This window comes from Microcebus murinus, chromosome 17 (genome assembly GCF_040939455.1).
Source record: "Microcebus murinus isolate Inina chromosome 17, M.murinus_Inina_mat1.0, whole genome shotgun sequence".
NCBI lineage: Eukaryota > Metazoa > Chordata > Mammalia > Primates > Cheirogaleidae > Microcebus > Microcebus murinus.
The window spans coordinates 35,342,332-35,364,998 of NC_134120.1; the positions used below are offsets into that span (position 1 = coordinate 35,342,332).

General features: G+C 36.9%; 1 protein-coding gene across 4 annotated transcripts in view; it reads right to left on the reverse strand.

Moving 5' to 3' along the window:
* Positions 1-16,820, reverse strand: part of DTNA (dystrobrevin alpha) — a 354,661-nt gene extending 337,841 nt beyond the window's left edge. For all 4 annotated transcript variants that reach the window (XM_075993543.1, XM_075993546.1, XM_075993553.1 and 1 more), the window contains exon 1: positions 16,618-16,820. The gene's annotated coding sequence lies outside the window, so the exon portion shown is untranslated. The remainder of the gene's footprint in view (positions 1-16,617) is intronic.
* Positions 16,821-22,667: the final 5,847 nt, after the last annotated feature.

Consider the following 22,667-nt stretch of genomic DNA (forward strand, 5'->3'; position numbering starts at 1 on the left):
CACTCTTGTGAAGCATTTCACTCATGTGAAATCATAGGCTGTTTCACTCCCATAAACTACTGTGGCTGGGTGAAGTTGGATTATTTTGCTTTTATAATCACTCCATAGCAGATTGGTGATAGGACACCATTACCTTTGGATTCATGTCAGTTGATTTTTTTTCCTTGTACTATGGAGCAAATTTCAGTCTCATTCCTAAGCTCAAACTTAAATTTTAAAAGTATTAGAGAACTTTTAATTTTTAGCTATTACATCCTATAGGCAAGACATAAAACAAAAACAAAAGAAATTTAAACCTCGAACAAACAAAAACCAGAAAGAAAAATGGTTTGAGCAGTGCTGAGGGAAGGAAAAAAAGAACAGCTAGATGCTTTCAAATGTTTTCTTATTTTGAAAATCTGAGTCATATTTTGATCAAATTTTCAAAATCAATCTGACTCATACAACACTTCGTAAAAGGTGTTTAGCAGCATTAGCAGAAAGTATTATTTTGTATACATTCTAAGGGTAAACATTATTTTTACAGTGTAGGTTAAAAGGAAGAGGCAGAATTTATCTGCATGTGGAAAAAAAAAATCACCTGACACATTTTGTGTCTATAAATAGAGACCAACACCGTGGAGGAAAATCTGGACCATAACCCACAGAAGACATGGTGTGCACATCCTGACTTTATGAATGCCCCTTTTTCTGCTCCCACCTATTGCACAAGATCTATTTTTCTTCATATCTAAGCCTTACCTAAGCATTTTGGTGGTGATTGAATTACCACATTTAAAAAATGCCAAGCAAATAATTACTTTAGGAAAGAAGACATCTGATTAGTATTGCCAGGGCTGGGGGCCTTTATTTTAGAAAGGATGGCTGTGTAAGAGAGAACATCTGCTACACCATTTAAAAATCTGTTCTTAAAGGGATGGTTCCTCCAACCTGCCCAAATGGTGTTATTGAACAAACACTGTATAATGAAGGTTCGGAGAAGTCTTATCCCCAAAACATTGCAGAAGCACAACCATTTAAACACCCAAGTGAAATAAGTAAATGAGAAATATAATCAATTGAATGCACAAAGGAAATAGAAGGAATGAGAAAAAGCATAAGACAACTGGTGATGGGGAACAGTGAAAGGATGAGAAAATGATATTTTTCTAAAGCAAGAATGTATGTCATCTTAAATGAAAAGCAGATAAATGGCTCACAAGCCATTTCCCTATCTTAGTCAAGAATAAGACATTTTAAACAAGGTATATGGAGTAAAGGGTATATGGAAATGAAATTTATAATTTACAGAAACTAAAAAATTCAGCTAAAAAATTATATATAGTAAAATATAATACCTAACCCAAAAGCTAAAATATTAGTCATCAGCAGAGATGGATTATAAGTGAATACAGATCTACTAAGACTTCTAAGTTTAATGAATTGCTTAACTGACAGTGTAAATTTATAGAAAATACTTTCCTTATAATGCAGCAAAACCAAGCCATATTTAGGGCTAGAAGCCACAGACTACTCAAATCTGCATCTGTCTGTATTTTATTACCATCGCAAAACATTTTTAAACCTTTTCACCTTTTATTTCTTGTTGATTTTGTCTTATCCCATCCTAGGGTTTGGAAATATATAAAATCTCTATATGGAAATGCAGCTTCTCTTTCCTCAGGACAGCCTTGTAGCCAAGATTTCCTTTCATCTCACACGACTCCAGAGGAAAATGCCAGCATGCAGTAGGCAGTGAATCCCCCATGGTGGAGCTGATGTGGTAATGACAATGATGAATTTGGACATCTGCATATGCATCTGTCTCTAACAATATTGTACGACAAGAACTCCTGAAAAGCATCTTCTTCAAATGATGCAGAGACACCCCTACTCTTGCCTCCAAATACCTTCATGATGGTGTCAGCTCTAGAAAAGAACACAAAAACAGCTAGAAAACCCACTAATGTGTGACTTGGCATGTGTGAAGAACAACGTGAGGGAAGTGTAGGCATGGCTCATGTTTTTGGTGTCAACAACAAAATGAGACATGGAGTAAGTTTGGGTTAAGGATAGAAAATAATTGTGCAAATCATTAACATGTATTTTATAAAAGAGACAGTTTTAGGTAATGCAATTGTATTTTCCTTACTATATTTCTTTGAGGAAAACATTTTTAATTAAAGCACACAAGCGTTTAATACGCATATAAATGAATTTTCCAAAAACATAAAGTGATGAGTGGAGGGTCAGTGAAAGCATAAATTTAGCATATTCTTCAATGGCTGGAGGGATTACTGTGGTACAGTGGTTTCCAGCATTAGCATGAAGCAGAGTCTCCACCCCCCCCCCATCCCCACCAAGGCTGGCTATAAGATAGATTGCTGGGCTCTATCCTTAGAGTCTCAGATTCAGTAGGTCTGGGGTAAAGTCTTAGAATTTGCATTCACAAAGGGTTCTAAGGTCATGCTAATACTGCTAACCTGAGGACATTTCGAGAATCATTGCCCTAGTACAGTGAGAACTTTAGAGTTAGCTACAATGTCAATAACTTGATCTATCTTTTGCATGATTTTCCCTAGAATGTTGTTCTTTGTGATCTCCTCCCTGTCACCTGTCATTCCTCAGCATATTGGTTTTAAGCAGAAAATTCCTAGCTATATCTTTTGTTCTTAATCTCACCAAGTAGTGATCAAGCAACCTGACAAATCAATACATTTATTCTTAATGTGTAATTTTACATCAAAAGAAATTAACAAGGATGCTTGCTGGTAGGTGCTCCTCAGTGAGAGTTTAAACATGGATTTTGTGTTCAATATTTTCTTCCTAGCTTAGGAACATTGCCCACATGCTTACTGATTCCAAACTGTATTTCAGATGGACAATGTTTCTGGGAATAGAGAGCACTTAGTGAGTATGCAGTAAGAACTAGGATGGTGTGGTTCCAGAATCTTGCCATAAGAGATATTCCATGAGATTGGGGTAAATCTCCAACCTGGCCACAGCCTGAAGTAATGGCTTTCCAGGAGGGAGATAGCATTGACTTGGGGAGCAAGAGTACCTGCATGTGGTCCATGAATCTTACACTGATGGACTGTTTTGTGAACCCATCTGCATCACCACTGTAGAACTCACTCATCCCTCTGACCTGACAAGTGTTGATTATTCAGAAATAATAGATCAGCAGGAACTCTCAGAGATTCATCCTCTGAAAATCAATATGGAGTGATATTTATCAGTTTACATCTGCATAAAAATATGGATTAGATTTTTGCTTTTGTGGATGTAGAGAAAGAATACTTTTCCATATTCTTCCCATTAACTACAACTAAAACTCCAGGATGTTATACATAAAAAAAAATACAAAGACTGAAAGTTGCAGAGAAAAAGGCAAACCAGTTAGATGACCTTAGGGTCTAAGGAATAACAGGATAGTTGTTTCTCTGGAATTTTGTGTTGCCTCATATATTTGAGACTTTGAACTAAATAAACAGGAAATCCAGAAATGTCAATAGGCACAGATTTTAAAAAGGTGCCAGCAAAACCAAATACTCTCTAGCCTAAGGACCAGGAAAAGAGCAGCATAGCAAGACCAAAAGAATCAAACAAATTAGACAATAACTACTATGTTCCAGCCATATAAGACAGAAAAAAAGTGTACCCCCACCACAGCCGTGAGAACAGAGACTATATAGGAAGCCTAGACTTCCAACCTTATCAAGTTGTAACAAGATGCCCCAACTTGCCCTGTTCTCACCATAGTGATGCCATAGAAGGCCAAGTAAGGAGCTGAGACTTTCATTTCCACTGGTGGTAATAAAGTTCCCCAGTCTTTACCCCCACTACATTGTCAACAGAGACTATCTGGGGATTCTGGACTTCCACCCCCACTAGGCAGTACAGAGTTTCCCCTCCCCTTCTCTGATGGGGTGGTGTCACAGGACGCCTAGTGGACAGTCAAGACCCAACAGTCATTAAGCCACTTCCTCTGTCTGTAGACAGTAGAGAGACCATAACGGGAGAAGAAAAGAGGCACTTCTACCCTTCCCAGACAGAGGGGTATCAGTGAGATCTAACAAGAAGCCTGAATTTCCACCTTGCTCCCCAGTAATGTGGAGCCCCCTCAGGTGTCTAGGAAGGCTGAGTGAGGAATCTGTCCCCACCTGGCAGCGATGAGGTGCCACCACCCCCATTTTCCTACTGGGCTGATATTAGTGGAAATCAACTAAATCAAAAGGTATAAAGATCCACAGTTTTCTAACATGTCAGAAAATGGCCAGGTTTCAGTTGAAAATCATCCATCATACCAAGAACCAAGAGGATCTCAAACCCAGTGGAAAAAGACAATCAACTCATGCCAACAATGAAAAGGCAGAGATGTCAGAATTATCTGACAACATTTTTAAGGCAAACCATAATAAAAACACTTCAACTGAACCTTTATGAATATGCTTAAAACATGGAAAAGTGGAAAGCTACAGCTAAGAAACAGAGCTTATAAGGAAGAACTAAGCAGAAATTTTAGAATAGAAAAAAAAAAACAATAACCAAAATATAAAATTCAGTAGGTGGGCTCAATAACAGAATGGTAGTGACAGGAACAAATCCAGGAGCTAGAAGATAGAATAATAGAAATTACTCAATTTGAACTACACACAGAAAACAGATTGGGGGTGGGGGTGGGGAACAGAGCCTGAGAAACTCATGTGTGGTAGGTTGAATAAGAGTTTCCAAGGATACCAGCAGAATGGTCCCAATCCCTGGAACCTGTGAATTGAAAAAGATTTGTAGATGTGTTTAAATTACAGATTTTGAGATTGAGAGTGTCCTGGATTATCACAGTATCCTTGTAAGAGGAAGGCAGAAGGAGATTTGACTGCAGAAAAGGAAGTAGGAGATGTGATGATAGAAGCAGGAGATTTGTAGTGACCCAGGATTCAAAGAATACAGTGTCCTCTAGAAGCTAGAAAAGACAAAGAAACAGATTGTCTCCTACAGTCTCCAGAAGGAAGCAGCCCTGCTAATACCTTGGCTTTAGCCCAGTAAAACTATTTCTGACTTCTGACCTTGAGAACCACAAGAAAATAAATGTGCATTTTTGTAAGGCACACAGTGTATGGTAATTTGTTACAGCAGCCATAAAACACTAATACGCTATGGGACAACAACAAAAGCTCTAAAATTCATGTCTTGGAGACATAGCTGAAAAGGAGAAAATGGGCAGGGCTGAAAATGTGCTAAAAAAATAATGGCTGAAAACTTCCTAATTTTGATAAAAGACATGAACCTACAGATTAAAAAAACAAGTGAACCTGAATGCCAAAAACAAACAAAGCAATCCCCCAAAAAATTCCATGCCAGAAAATATTATACTCACATTTATAAAAACTAAAGACAAAAAAAAAATCGTGTAAACAGAAAGAAAAAAAATGACAGTTTACTTATAGGAGAAAAGCAATTAGGGTGATAGTGGGTTCCTCATCGGAATCCACAGAGACGAGAAGAATGTACCACAACATTTTTCAAGTGCTTAAAGAATATAACTGCCAACCTAGACTATTATATTCAATGAAAATATCCTTCAGGGATGAAGGAAAAATCAAGACATTCTAATTAAAAAAAAACTATTTTATCACCAGCAGATCTGACTTGCTCTATAAGAATGGCTAGAGAAAGTTCTTAAAACCAAAAAGAAACAATAAAAGAAGACATGATAGAATATCAAGAAAAAAAAAAAAAAACAGAGAGAGAAGTAACACGTAACATGGTAAGCAAAAATATGGATAAATGCAATGGACTTTCCTCTTGAACTTTCTAAATTATATTTGACAGTTGAAGCAAAAATTATAACACCATCTGATGTGGTACCAAACATATGTAAAAGGAGAGGAAATATTTAAGACAATTATAAATGGAGGATGTAAAGAGATGTAAAGTTTCCATACTCAAACTGATAAAATGACAATAACAGTAGACAGTGATAAACTATGTGTATATTATGTAATACTTAGAGCAACAACTTAAAAACAGCCATACAAAGTGATAAACTTAGAAACACTATACACAAATAAAAATGAAATTCTAAAAATGCTCAAGTTACTAACAGGATGGTAGGAAAAAACCCTACAGAAACTAAAAACAGAGAGAGCAAACAAAAAATAAAATGGCAGTCTCAGACACTGACCTGTTAATATTTACAGTAAATGTAAATGGTCTAAACAAATCAACTGAAAGGCAGAGACTGGTAGAATAGATTAAAATAATATGACCCAACTATATTTTTTATTCAAGGAATTCCAATAAAATATAAGAATATAGGCAGGTGGAAAGTGGAAGGATGGAAAAAGAAATATCATGCAAACATCCATTAAAGGAAAAAAGGAGTTTCTATATTAATATCAGATAAAGTAAACTTCAGAGAAAATAAAATTACCAGACACAGAGAGGGGCATTATGGAATGATAAAAAAAAAAATTCAATACACCAAGAAGATGTTGCAATTCTAAATAGATATCTACCAAATAACAGAGCTGCAAAATTTGTGAAGCCAAATTTGTAGATGTGAAAGGAGAAATAGACAAATCCACAGTTATAATTGGAGACTTCACATACTTTTTCATCAGTAGGACAACTAGACAAAAAATCAGCAAAGATATACAAGAATTTAACAGCAACATCAATCAACATGATCTAATTAGCATTTATAAAACAATCCACCCCCAAACAGCCAAAAACACATTCTTCTCAAGTGCCCATGGAGCATATACCAAGATATACCACATTTGGGGACATAAAATAAACCTCAACAAATTGAAAAGAAGGAAATAATACAGAATGTGCTCTTTGACTACAGTAGAATCAAACTAGAAATCGGTAACAAAAGATAAGAAGAAAATCACCAAACATTTAGAAACTATATACCACACTTCTAAATAACCCATGGATCAAAGAGAAAATCTCAAGAGAAATAAAAACTACATTGAATTAAATTAAAATGAAAATACAGCATACAAAAATGTATGGGACACAGCGATGGCAATGCTGAGAGGTAAGTTTACAGCACTAAATGCATACATTAGAGGAGAAGAAAAATCTAAACCAATAATCCAAGCTCCTTCTCAAGAATATAGAAAATGATGAGCAAAATAAACCTAAAGGAAGAAAAATGGAGAAAATAATAATTATAAGAGCAAAAATCAATGAAATGGAGAACTAAAAAATAATAGAAAAAAATCACTGAAACAAACAGGTTGTTCTTTTAAAAGATAAATAAAATTTAAAAACCTCTAGCAAAACTGACAGAGAAGAAGATATAAATTATTAATATCAGGAATGAAACAAGGGATCTCCCTAGAGATCCTACAGACATCTAAAGAATTATAAGGAATATTATGAGTAACTGTACACAAATAAATTTGACAATTTAGATGACATGGACCAATAACACAATAAACTGAAATTACCACAACTTATACAATATGAAACAGATCATTTTTGTGTCATTCCATAAGTTCATATGTTGAAGCCCTGACCCCCTCCAGTACTTTAGAATGTGACTGTACTTGGAGAGAGAGCCACTAAAGAGAGAGATTAAGATTAAAGAGAGATTAAATTAAAATGAAGCTGTAAGGGTGGGCTCTAATCCAATCTAACTGGTGTCCTTTTAATAAGAGGACATTTGGACACACAGAGAGACACCAGGGGAGCTTGAGCACAGAGAAAAAGACCATGTGAGGACACAGTGGGAAGGCAGTCATCTGTGAGCCAAAAACAGAGGCCTCAAAAGAAACCAAATTTGTAGATACCTTGATCTTGGACTTCTAGCCTCCAGAACTGTGAGAAAATAAATTTCTGTTGTTTAAGCCATCCAGGCAAAGGTATTTTGTTAATGACAGCCCTAGCAAACTAACAAGAGTATTAAAGAAATTTGATTCCCACAACTAAAAGAAGAAGTCCTAAAGAAGAAATACCTCAGCCCAGATGATTTGACTGAAGAATTATACCAAATGTTTAAAGAAGATTTAACAGCAATTCTACACAATCTCTTTCAGAAAACAGAAGAGAAGGGAACATATCCTAATTTACTTTATGAAGCTAGTATTACCCTGATATCAACACCAAGGACAGTACCATAAATGAAAACTACAGGCTAATATCCTTCATGAATATATATAGATACAAAAATTTTTAACAAAATATTTTCAAGCATATGTAGTGATATATACAGATAATTATACTTAATGAATAAATGGAGTTTATTGCAAGGTTTCAAAGCTGCTTTAATAGTTGAAAATCAGTCAACATACTCTACCATATTAAGAAGCTACAGAAGAAGAAACAAACGATTATATCATTTGGTAAAGAAAAGCATTTGACAAAAATCAATACCTCTTTGTGATTTCAAAAACTCAGAAAAATGGGAATAGAGGTAAAATTCTTCAATTTGATGAAGAATATCTACAAGAACCTACAGATAACATTATACTTAATGGTCAAAGACTGAATGCTTTCCCTTGAGGATTAGCAATAAGGCAAAGATGTTTGCTCTCACTACCTTTATTCAACATAGTATTAGAAGTTCTAGCCAGTGCAATAAGGCAAGAAATGGAAACAAAAGGAATACAAATTGGAAATAAATAAATAAAACTGTCTCTATTTTCAGATATCATGGTAGGCTACATAGATAATATATTAATTAGCTTGATTTAATCATATCACACTGAATGCATAAAACAAAATATTATACTGTACCCCATAAATGTATACAACTATTATTTGTCAATAAAAATAGAACTGATAAGCGAGTTCAGCAAGTTCCAAGGATACAAGATAAACACACAAAAATCAACTGAATTTCAACATGCTTGCAATGAATACCTAGATGCTGAAATTAAAAATACATTACCATTTACAAATTACCTATGTGTGTATCTAGGAAAACGTGTACAGGGCTTATATTCTGAAACTATAGATCACTGACAAAATGTCTCAAAGATGATCCAAATGAATGGAAAGGCATACCATATTTATAGATTAAATATCAGTTCTCCTTAAACCATTAGACGGTTTTAACACAATTCTTACAAAAAACCCACAAAGATTTTTTTGTTAATATAGACAAGATAATAATTAAATTTACATGGAAAGGCAAAGGAATTAGAATAGCTAAAAAAAAATTTAGAAAAGAAGAATAAGGTGGGAGGAATCAGTCTATATGATTTCAAGACATTACATAGCTACAGAATTCAAGAATGTGTGGTATTGGTTAAGGGTTATACACATACATTAACAGAAAAGCACACAGAACCCAGAAAGATTCAAACAAATATTCCCAATGCAAACACATATCTGACAAATGACTGCTGTTTGGAATATATAAAGAACTACCAAAACTTCATGTAAAAAAACCCAAACAATCCAATTAAAAATTGGGCAAAAGACATGAAGAGACATTTCACCAAGGAAGATACACAAATGCAAATAGGCACATGAAAAGATATCCAACACCATTAGCCACTAAAAAAATTCGAATTAAAACCACAATGAGATAGTGCTACACACTTATCAGAATGCCAAAAATAATATGTAGTGATAACACCAAATACTGGTGAAGATACAGAGAAACTTAATCTCTTGTACATTGTTGACAGGAATGTTATGGCATATCCACTCTGGAAAACAGATTGACAGTTTCTTATCAATGCAAACATACAGCTCCTAAGCATTTATCTTAAATAAAATAATAATTACATGCATATGAAAATACATCCATGAGTGTTTATAGCAATTTTAGTTGTAGTAGCCAAAAACTTCAAGACATGTAATGTCTTGAAATCATACAGATTCCTCCCACCTTATTCTTCTTTTCTAAAATTTTTTTTAGCTATTCTAGTTCCTCTGCCTTTCCATGTAAATTTAAGTATTATCTTGTCTATATTAACAAAAAAATATTTATGGGCTTTTTGTACTATCCACCAACAGTATGTTGACTTTGTGTACTATCCACCAACAAAAAGGAATAAACTATTGAGACATGCAACAACCTAGATACACCTTCAGAAAATTATGCTGAGTGGTAAAACCAATCTCAAAATTTTATATACTATATAATTCTATTTACATAACATTCTTGAAATGAGAAAAATATAGAAATGAGAACATATTAGTGATTATTGCAAAGGATTAAGAAGGGGGGAGTGGTGGCTGAAGCCAAGTCAGTGCAACCATAAAAGGGCAATAGGAGTTATAATTGTTGTGATGGAATTTGTTCTTCATTGCATCAATACCAGCATCCTGATTGTGATGTGCAAGACGATATTATTGGGGAAAACTGACTAAAGGAACCATGAGACCAAAAATGAATATTCTGGCCAGGCCCCCGTTGTCCCAGCTACTTGGGAGTCTGAGGCAGGAGGTTCACTGAGCCCAGTAGTTTGAGGTTGCAGTGAGCTATGATAATGCCACTACACTCTAGCCTGGGCAACAGAGTGAGACCCTGTCTCAAAAACAAAACAAAACAAATATGAATTGGATATATTCTAATTAAGCAGATTATGTTTGGCAATGTAAAATAATCATATAGAATGATTTGAATGCTTATCTGTATTACTTTTCATAAAAATATATGATAGCACAAATGATACTCTTATCTATATTGGTGCAGGTAACAAAAAAAGATATACACACAGCTATTCTGATCTCTGTACCATGTTCATACTACTAAGTCTGTTCAGAAAAACAGAGTTAGGGTGCTGTGTGCAAGTCTAGACACTGTTGTTGGCTTGCACATGCTGTCACATGCTACCTCATGTATTCTCAGAATAAACCATAGCTTTTATCAATATTCCTTGACTAAATATAGCTCCCACTGGAAAAGAGCAAGAGCATCAATTTCACAATAGGTTTAATGTCTGATTTCTTTGCTGGTGGCTTGTGGTTTTATTCGGGAAGTACCTTTCTTTGCTGAAGTTCTAGGTCACAGTTGTTGGTGAGTCTACTTTTACATTGAATGGTAAGTCATTTTTTAGGTGATAAAATTATTAAAGGGAACTGGCTAATTTTATGTGGTAATCATTAGGTCTGTTCACCAGTGTTGCAGTGTCTTCCTCCTGAGCACATGATAGAATTGCACGTCTCTTCCATCTTTAGGTTAGGCATGACCATACGACTTGCTCTGACTAATAGAATATGAGTAGGAGTGGCAAGTGTCACTTCCTGGCTGAAGACTTTAAGACCCCACGGTGATTCACCATGCTCAAGAGCCATGATGAAGGATGAAGACATTGTGGATGATGAGGACTTTATTAGCCTGGGTCCCTGAGTGAGGAAGATATAGAATAGAGTCTTCCATTGACCAAGACGGGAACATAGCATTGGCAAGAAATAAGCCTTTGGTCTTTTCAGTCACTGAAATTTCGGAGTTGTTAAGAGAGTATAACCTAAACTATTATGACTGATTGGTATATTTTATATTTACATTAAACACCCAAAGCTCTGCAATAGGACACTGCACTATGACATGAAATTGTAAACTTCACTTAAGGCCTTGTTCATTGGTGTACTCAGTGGCATCTTCCACTCTAACACAAACACACTAAAAAAAAAAAAAAAGGTCAAATCATGAAATCAAGTCTTGTATCTCTTTTCTTATGGTACAAATTAGAGCAATAGTTGACTAGTTATTAAGCTTTGTATGAAGCTGAGCATACAGAGAAATGAGATACCACATTCTTGATAGGTATCCATCAATCACAGCAAATACATGCATTGCCTCGAGGATTTCCAACAGCCTCCAAGAAGAGATGTACACATTGTTATAAGTGCGTTATGCATGAATTAGTATTCATGGTTGATATTATTAATCATATCAACTGATATTACTCATCATTTCAGGGAGAAATAACATTGACTAACATTTATTGTCAAACACTGTGCAAAAATATTTTTTATGCATTACCACACTTAACCAATCAGTATTTCACTTTGCTAATGTCAATGTCCCATGTGCCTTAGGTTAACATCATTTGGATAATAATTAAAATTGTTAAATTTTTCTCCCCAAATTTTTGTCATAACAATTACTTTGATTCATGTCAAAGGATCCCAATATAAAAATTAACAGAGCCTTCTTGATTTTACCAAGATAATTTTACAGGTGTTTTTATGTTATACTTTATATACTCTTTGCAGTGTGTACTCCAGATGAAGAGAAGGGGGAAAGATGAAACAGGTGATTTAAAATTATTAAGTTTTAAGAACCTCTAATTGTTAAAAATATTTCCCTAATCTTTTGAATTGGTAATGTACCTACTCTTGATTTAAAAAATAATTTACCCCTATAATATCCTGAATTTAAAAAAATAGGAAAAAATTTTATAATTTCAAATGGTGCTCAAGTTTCCATTTTTGAATTAAAAAATATATGACATATGGTGAGAAATTTCTCATAATCTAGCAGTCATCAGTTTTTGTCTAGGCATTCATATATTTCTTCTTGTTTTATAACTTTTTTTCCTATAAAATATGAGGCAAAAGCATTAATAAAAAGGAAGTTCTACTTTTCCCACTAATTTTTATTAAGGGAAAAGTAATCAAAAGGTCAGATTAGAAAGCATTATAATTTTCAACAATGATGCAAATTTAATGCATTAATAAAACTTTGAACCAGGTGTTATACATCAGTCGTTAATAATATGGCCTATGGAATCAGAATGCTTTTGTTTAAAGCCCATCTCTCACTATGTGACGGTGGTCATGGTTATTATTCTTCTTGCTCTTTAGTTTTCTCTTCTATAGAACAGAGACGATGATAACACATGTAGACCTCATGTGGCTACTATGAAGAATACACCAGTTAATTTATATGGAGAACACAGAATGATGTCCAGCACACAATAAGTGTTCAATAAATTCAGTCACTATTATGTTTGCTTTAGCTTGTTGATATGCATTTCCCCAGCATATTCAATACTTAATACCATCTCCCTTACTCCGATACTTCTCTTCCCTTTGGGCACTTCAGAGAATCTTAGGGACTATGTGATGAATCAATTAAATTTCATTTTTGAGACATTCTGCCACTTTAGCAACCATCACAAAGAAAACCACACACACCTACATGTACAAATACTTCTTTTTAGTTTGAAAGCAGTTGCTAAGGTGAAGGAAGAAAATGACTATATTTCATTAAACCTACATAAGTCTTTGCAAATACAACAATAACCATAAAACCTTAGTACATGCTCCCCATGCTTTAAAAAGTACTGATGGAGTTTTGCAAACATCCCCACGCCCATGGGAGAATGAGGGGACATAGTATGTCTCCTAAGAAAGAGAAGTAAAGAGATAACCAGAGTGACACGTATGCCTTTGATTCAAAAAATAATTCAGAAATTAATAGGCATGCACTTAGAAATACAACTAGACATAGTCAACACCTCCACAAATATGTGACTTTTCAGCCATCCTGTTCTCACCTCTGTGTCTAGTCCAGGATCCTCTACATATTCTCATAGAATTCCTTCTTTCATTCAGGAACCTTACCCCAATTTGCAAGTAATCATTTATTTGTATAATTCCTTTATTAAAGCCTGTCCACGTGTGTCATCAGGGCTTACACATCCTCATGCTCACCATTGACCTCCAGGTCTCCACTGGGCACCTGGAACAGAGAGGCTCTCTGGAAGCAGAGATGGCACAATTCTCTCAAAACTAGAGGTATGGGACTTGAAAAGAAAAGGTCATGTCAAAACTACCAAGTGAGATAAAAGTAGCAAGCTGTCTCTAAAATAAGTAACAGAAGCTAGCAAACTGGAACAATTGTGAGTCAGTTTTAAGGAAGGATGTATGTATGTATCACGGCATTTACGCCCTAATAACAATCAACGCTTTATATAAATAGACTTGGAAAATTCAAATTCACTTTCAAAGTCAAAAACACTTGTGTTTGATGGCATGCAACCACTCTGACCACAGGACTACACTGGAGCATCCCAAAATAAAGATGTAGCCATAATTAGGTGTGTGTGGGGAAAGGGGTTAACCATTGAAGAGCTGGATAATTTTTCTCATGTCCATAGATCATGTTTCCATTTAGTTCAGTTGGATTCTAGTCTCTTTTATTTATAATATTGAATAAGTGTGATTTTCAAATTATGTATATTGAATTTAATTAAACTGAAATATAAGAATTAAAGAAAATACATGAATTTCAAAATAATTTTGAAACTCGTTATGTGAAGAAGCAATTAAATTTACTTCAAAAAATAACAGATGAAGACTTAAGAGAGACATCTGTCCAATAAAATGAATAGTATGAAAGCTCCATGATAAGCTCAAATGAAGAGTAATTTTCTAAATGTGTGAGAGTAATTCTCTAAATAAGTTGGAGTTCACCCCACTGAGACCTTCCTTCACATCATGGTTCATTTAAAACAAGTGGAAATTTTAACAGTATTTTGACTTAGAACTAATGATAAAATTTGATTTCAATCTTCCTTCCTACACAAGTTTGTATAAAGTACATACAACTGGCTAAGATATGACAGACTCCAATGCCCTCAAAATCTAGCCTACTTTTAATCACAGATAGTTGAAAGAGAATTGCATAATTCTTCTTTTAAAACTGCCCAAATTCTTGTCAGAGTAATTGAATTAAATATAATTAAAGTTGCTCAAAAATCCTGCAAGATGATGGTGTTCTGAAGAAAACTATGGCCATGTTTTGAACAAAGAATAGACTAATAACTTGGTAAGTTTAAAATTAAGTGCAAAGAAACATATAGCTTCAGCCATATGCTTTATAGTAATTTGCTGATAAATCTTAACGCTGAAAATCTTAACTTTGCTGTTAAGTGCTACTTTAATTTATAATTATCGTAGGAAACTTGGTTGCTTGTGGCAAAAGGAAACTACTCAAAGGATATTTGCCATAATCATAATATTAAAAGTTAGAAAAAGATAAAAAAAAATAGAGAAAGTTAATTGTCCTGAATGTGTAGCAATAGTCAGTTATGAGATTCATCTTCATAGAAAGATAGAGTCAATATACCATACAGAGGACTTTAGGTACAATAAGTTGGTTAAAAGCACACCATAAACTCAACTGGACTGTAGTTGAGTGACCCCGGGCAAGTTATTTTACCTCTCTATTCCTGGATTTTCTCATACTCCTCACTGTGGTGTAAACATTGAGAGTGAATAAAGCTAAACCACATAGAACTGTAGAACATGTAGTGTGCTGGGGTTTTTTTCCCCTAAAGTTTCGACCTTTAGAATAAGCAAAGTGGGCTTTTTTTTATAAAATAATAACTATGCATACTACAACAATAAAGGTATCTCTTATGCTCAAAAAGAAACACAAATATATTAAATACCAAGTGATGATGACGGGTAACAGGAAAACCGGACTCTAAATAAAAATCAATTCAAAAGACCATTTTTTAGAGTAAGAAAGAACCTAGTGAGTGGTAAGCTTCACTGCAAGTGTACATTTAATATTTTCCTCAGAAGTTCTACGCTTATCTTCCCAAAGCCATATCCCAAGCCTGCCCAGAAGCAAAGTTTTACCATCAAGTCCCAGGAATGGTACCATTGAGTTCCAGCCCGTCGCCACCCCTCTTCTCTCTTTGGCTTTGGTCTTTTGACGGACACCTCTGTCCACCTCCCACTCTGGGTACTAGAACGAACCTGCCAGCCCTCTCTGTCCAGCAGAAAACTTCGAAGTGGGCAACAGGCTATAAAAGCCGAAGGCACTCACCCCCACGCCCACCTGCGCCCACCGCCCCCCAGTCCCCAGTCCCCGGTGCCCACTCCCACTCAACCAGCCGCGGGGCACCGCAGCGCACTGCAACACGCGCAGACGCCGCCGGCTGGGAAGGACCCCAACGCGGATCTCCCGGTCAGTACCCCCAGCCTGTTCCCCAACGTGCGCGTCATCCCTAATGAAGGTGGCCACGCCACCTCCCACCGGCTCAGCCCGCGAGGATGACCAAGAGGGCAGCAATCACAACAAAAACAACTCAACCAGGGACGCGAGGGAGCCGGCTGCCTCTGCCACCCGCGAGCGGCGCCGCGGCGGCAGCGCGGGCTGCGGGGCGCCGGGCCTTCGCGGGCGGGCGGCGGCGATTTACCTGCGCGGCCCCGCGCCCCCAGGCCGGCCATCCTGCCGCAGCCGCTACCGCCGCCCCGCGGGCCCGAGGCGCCGCCCGCCGCCCGGGGAGGCGCCGCGCCGCAGTCCTGGCTGCGGCGCCCGGCACATGCTTCGCGCTCGCCGCGGCCGGCGCGGGCGCACAGGTGGGAACCCCGCGAGTGGGCGTTGGGGCGCAGCCCTTCCTCAGCCGGCGCTGTCCGCCCGCTTCCACTCTTGACTTTGCCCGGTGCGCGGCGCCTGCCCTTGCTCCGGCGCGAGCCGCCTGTGCCCGCGCCCCGGCGCCGTGGGCGGCTGCGGTCCCTGCGCAGCTGGGGCTGCGCGTCATGTGCACCTCCCGCCCCGCGGCGGGCTCCGCGGCACCGGGTGGCCGGGGGCAGCGCGCGGCAGCCCGGCCTCGCGCCCACTCCTCGCCCCGCACCCCGACCCCCTGCATCCCCGCGCCCTCCCCCACTCCGGAGCTGTCAAGGAAGAAAACGCCGTGCACACACCTTGGAATGGACGGGCGCCTCAGTCACCGACTCGCCAAACTCTTAGAAGGTGTCCATTGGTCTGCAGGGAGGCTTGGGCAGGGAGTAGGAGCCGCTTTCTTATTATTTAATAATGTTGGAAGTGCCGGGTCCGCTGCCAGAGTTGTGGGTCATGTGGGCACAGCAGAGGCTGGCTGCTGCCAGTACCAGGGTTTCCTGAGGATCCTGAAACTATGATCTCATCCTCCTCATCCGCCTCCCCCGCCCCTCTCTCCGCGGGCGCGCACGCACTGCTCACACACACACACACACACACACACACACACACACACACTCACACTGCATGTGCACTATCCTCCTTCCTGGACCGAAATATTCCTTCAGGGAAATAGTGTTCACGCTCCTCATTCAAAAAAAAAAATCATTCCAGATAGAGATTTTTTCTCTTTCAAAGCTTGATTTATGTGCTTTGTTTATGTCCTACAGTTTCCCCTCACACGTGCAGGGGTTTCGAACAGAGCCTCAGAATTAAAATTAAAAATAATCTTTCTCCTACACTGACCCAGATTTTGATCAGAAACCAAGAACTCAAACAGTACAATTTCAATTTAAAACAGAGGCAATAACATACCAGGTTTGAATATGGAATAGTAATAATATCTTAGATGTATGCAGTGGGTTTCTTTCCCAAGCTGCAAACATTTCCCAAACATTACCTCATTTATTTGCAGAGCATCTTTGCAGAGGAGGTGGATGAAAAGGCAAATAGTATTGTCACTTCACAGACACAGAGGCATAGGTAAGATAACATGACCTATACAAGTACACATAATAAGTCAACATCTCACCATAAATATTAATTTCACAGCTACTTACAGGTTGCTTATTTACTGTAATCAATTCCTGGAAACTAAGGTTACTGAAAAATAATGAAAATATTCTTGATTATGTTTAAGTTACTTATCAACTAAGATCTAAAATTCATTCATTCATTTTTCTATGCTTATGTTTTCATATAATTTTCTCTTGTGTATTTGTATCTATCTCCAATTTCATGTTTTCATATAATTTTCTTCCTTTTGGGGGGGGCAAGTGGGGGATGTGTGTATGTGCATTCATATTCAGTTGCATTGTTTAAATTCCTTAGTAATTTGAAGCAATTTTAGTCAATGTTTTTGGGATAGTCATCAATTTCAGAATGATTCGTCTATATCACTCAAACCCCTTTTGCCTGGTGTATATGAGGGGCTATGCTATGTGTTGAAGCATATAGAGACGTTTAATACAGGTACCTGTCCTCTGTTAGTTTACATCCAGTTGTTGATGCAAGATCCATGTACTGAATGACTACAGATGAAAACTTTTATTACTTTTGGTATTGTGAGTTTTAACAAAGAAATTAAAAGATATATCCCTTTCCTTTTTGCATTTTTAATTTCTGTTCCGTGTTAAAATTATCCCATTTATCTGTATGCCCCATGTTTCGTTCTGTTCCCCAAATGCCTCTATTTTCTAAATGGCCAAGGTAATTTGTTTCACTTTGCCCTTCACCTTCACATGCACCATGCTCACATAAACACTCAATGGGGAATGTTTTATATTGTAAAAGTTTTCAGAAAGCCCACTCTGTTCAGGTGTAGGTAAGAAAATTCAGCAGCTAACTAGCCTAATAACCCCAAAACAAGAGGAATGATATGAGAGAGAGAATGGGTCAGCAAAAGCACAGAAAAAAAGCAGTGAAAAGGTGGGGGGAGGGAATTAAGTTACAAGAAGAGGGAATAAAGAAGAGAAAAAAACAAAAAGAGAAGAAAGAAAGGATCTCGTGAAATCTAAAATTTTACAAATTTTGCTGCATAGAAAACAAATGCAGGAAATTGTAGCCTTTTTTATTGTTATCAAACTTTTTTTGGATAAATTTATAGGAATATGGCGGTGAGGATACTAGGTGTCAGTTCTGCACTAAATGACAACAATTTTTAAAAATACATGTACAGAGGCCGGGCGCGGTGGCTCACGCCTGTAATCCTAGCTCTCTGGGAGGCCGAGACGGGCGGATTGCTCGAGGTCAGGAGTTCGAAACCAGCCTGAGCAAGAGCGAGACCCCGTCTCTACTATAAATAGAAAGAAATTAATTGGCCAACTAATATATATACAAAAAATTAGCCGGGCATGGTGGCGCATGCCTGTAGTCCCAGCTACTTGGGAGGCTGAGGCAGGAGGATTGCTTGAGCCAGGAGTTTGAGGTTGCTGTGAGCTAGGCTGACGCCATGGCACTCACTCTAGCCTGGGCAACAAAGTGAGACTCTGTCTCAAAAAAAAAAAAAATACATGTACAGGTATAGGATCCACTAGAAGAAATAAGTAGACTCACCTATCAATATAGTGTAATAATAAAAATGACGATGATATCAAATAGCTATGATATATATATGTGTATGTATGTATGTGTATGAAATTGACACTGATATTCAGGGAGACAAATGGGAAACCAAAAGCACAGGTATATTAAAGTGGGCAATAAAGAGTGAGGCTTGCAATATTTAAAGCAAAATAATAATAATATATTATAAAGCACCTTCAGATTTTCCAGTGACTTTCATATATTCTCTGTTGAGCCTAATAATAATTAGAGGTAGGTACCTTTGTGGGCTTCATTTTTAAAGAACATGATAATTCTCCTTAGTTGTCCACATGTTGAATGGAGAAGTACTGAAGATTTTCACTCATTGTTTTGGACATATCATTTATATTTTCTGATGTCAACCCTAAAGATGTTGCTCAGTATATCTTCCTCCAATCCTTCTCATAAACAATACAACTAGAAAGATTTCTGGGCATAGATCGTAACAGTGATTTATAATCCAGGATTTTACACAAGCTATTAGAGTTAAACTAGAAGCTTTAGCATGTAGTCAACTCTAATGGCTTTGCACCATCTCTGGGAGATTTCTGCAAAAGAGGTGGAGGGCTAAATTGAACAGCAATATATCAAGAGCACTTTCCTTTTGATCTGCATACTCATAGTGGGATTTGTTTTAATTAGAGATATATTTAGGTTTGATGATTATAACATGTGTTTCAGAAATGCATTACAATCTTAGTGGCTTAACAATCACTAGCAGTTTGTGTCAGAACACTTTGATTTAGGGACACATATTTTTAATGTGGTTTTGCACATACACTTATGGTTTGTACTAATTTAGGCTATCTTTACCAAGGGAAGGAAATTACTGATATTTTTTTGTTGTTTATAATTTCTTGATTTTTAAAATTATAGTTAAAATGAGAATGGCCATAGGTAAAATCAGAATGTTCAGTATGTTATAGTGAAACCCTATGTGTGTGCCTGTGTTTTAGTATGTCAGGATATGTGGACTGCATATATGTTTCAGGTCAAATGAGCACGATAATTATTATCTATGACTTGGCAATAGTTTGGGGACAGGAGGAATTAACAAGAACGAAAAGATGCATTCAAAATTGCTATTTTATCAATTAGAAACTCTTATACCCCCTGTGTAGACTACTATTTCCGGGAAGGATGATAAAGAACGCAAGCCCCCATGTACATAAATTCTGCTCCTCCAAGCAACTTTTCATTCAAGAATGAAAAGTATGTCGGCAGTCTAACGCAGGTCAAGAAAATGGATCCACTTAGCCGTGGCTTAGGAATTTCATGGTTAGATTTTTTTCTGTGTGAGAGCTACCAAATTTTGAGGCCAAGGTGGGCCCTGAGCAGAATTATGAAGTAGGTGAATTTTGTTCCTCTCTAATTTTTTACATGTCCCCTTCTTCTTGCAGAAGCCAAGATAGCAATCCTTTGCTATTTTTTGACTTTTCAAGTTACCCCCACTGTAGGACTCATCAACCTCAGGCAGCACCTCATGATCTTACCTTCGCTGATTCGTGTAAATTGTGTCCTAAGCATTCACAAAACCTGTAAGCATGTGTTTGTATTAATAATCACCAAGAGTGTCCATTCATTCTTATGCATCACTTCAAGATGCATATTTATATAAAGTTAATATGCATTTCCCTGAGAAATTCTGCATCGAGGCATGGTTCTGGCAGCTGTTAGGAAATAATTGCCAAATCTAAGAGAACTTCCTACCTCCCACCTAGGCTCTGCCTCCTTGTCGCTCAGCTGTCTCTAGCAGTGCCTATTATGGCGCTCAGCCCCAGTATCTCCTCCGTTGATCCTCCTGTCGGACTAACACCCTCAGGAGAAATGCTGTTTGCGTTTTTTCCACTGTCTTCTTTCACTGAAGGGGAGAAACTAGCTTCAGAACGGGTGTAAGCAGTCGAGTGTATTTTGTTACCCGGTGTTAAAATGAACAAATCTGTTGACATTTTAAACGGCTGTGATTCCACCTTATAATGGCAATTCATTAAATACGTATTATGGTGGTTCACATCTCTCAATGGCATCACACCAGTGCGTCCTTTACTCCTGGGAGTATTTATTTTCTCAATGGATCATAAACAAAACACAAATGTTTTAGATGAAACTTTAATGCACTGTCACAGTGGAGACACAGTGAGAAAAAGCAAGCTGGAGAGTAGCTTTTCAGAAGGTACTTATAATCTACTCACTTTCCTGCCCAAACGGTTTTTAATTCAGTTAATTATTAATTGCTCTTGGGGTGAATGTTTCTGTGTGTGTGTCTCTGTGTGCATGTGTGTGTATCTGTGTGTGTGCCCCAAAATACAGAATATCTAGATAAAGTAACCAAGGATTATGTTGAATAAATCAAAAATATCAATGGCAGATAAGTTTGATCAATGTAGATAACTAATCCAAACAATTAAGGACAAAAAAAATACCCTACTCTTTATTGCAGACTAATTATCTGCATAACTATCCACTCATCTTAGGGAAATGTCAAATTTTTCTGTAATTATTTCTAAATAAAACCTAATGTTTTAAAAAATACCAAGGAAACCATTACAAAGTGAAAAGCATAGTCAAAACAATTTCATTTATGTGAAACCAGTTTGCCTGACTTAATTTTTTCCCATTGAAATGATTCTTTACATATCATGTAGACACAGCCCAAATCTCTTGTAGACAGTCAGGAACTATGTTAACAAACGCACATTTTAATTTGAAAGTAATTCCTACAATAAATACCATATAATTTATTTGATGCTGAGAAGCTTTATATTTTATGAAAAACTAAATGAAAGAAAAAGGGAGGGGGAATGAAGCTAAACTAACCAACTTGCAATCTTTCAAAAATATACAGTAAACATGTGAGTAGATTCATATTGAAATTTAATGTTTGAAATAGTGTATTTACTCTTTAGGGGATATAGTTTGAGATAGTTCAAAGTGTATTTGTATGAGGTGATAATGTATCTACTAATGTTCAAATTTCAAATTTTCTTTGTTAAGTTTGCAATCAGGTTGCTTATATTTTATATGTGCCACAGATACTATATATGAGTCTCCTGTTCTTTCCTCCTTTTTGTCTCTGACCTGCATCAGATCAGCTTGAACATTCAACATTGTTTCAAGGATTTTTCATTTGCATATTAGTCTTACTCCCCCCCCCTTTTTTGTAATGTCAATCAGCTAGTCAGAAAGAAACAGGAATAGCAGGGATTTTACATGTTTTATCATAACCAAAAGCCTTAATTTGTACTCAGTCCCTAATCTTTGGTCAGCATTGTATGTGCTGCTTGCTAGACAGATATGAAAATTTCTTGATTTTTGAAATTGTTATTCATTTGTATTTGCATATATCTCAAAAAGCATTTTAAGATTCTCAAGGACAATGCCCATGATGAAGACATTCTTTTATTTTTTCCTCCCTAGAAAATCAAACATATTTATTTCATGTAGAAGGTGCTTGGGAAATATTTGTTAAGTATAAGATGAGGATTATAGTGAGGAAAATTCAAAAATTTTACCCCTGGCACTATGCAGCATATGGAAACAATTCTTCTAAGCTTGTGAATACTTTTGACAGATCGTGTTTTTATATGTTTTTTATGAACAAGATGAATTGGATACACTGCGTAATTTGTGGTTTGCTTTTACTATTAGGGTACATACTTTTTTTGGTATA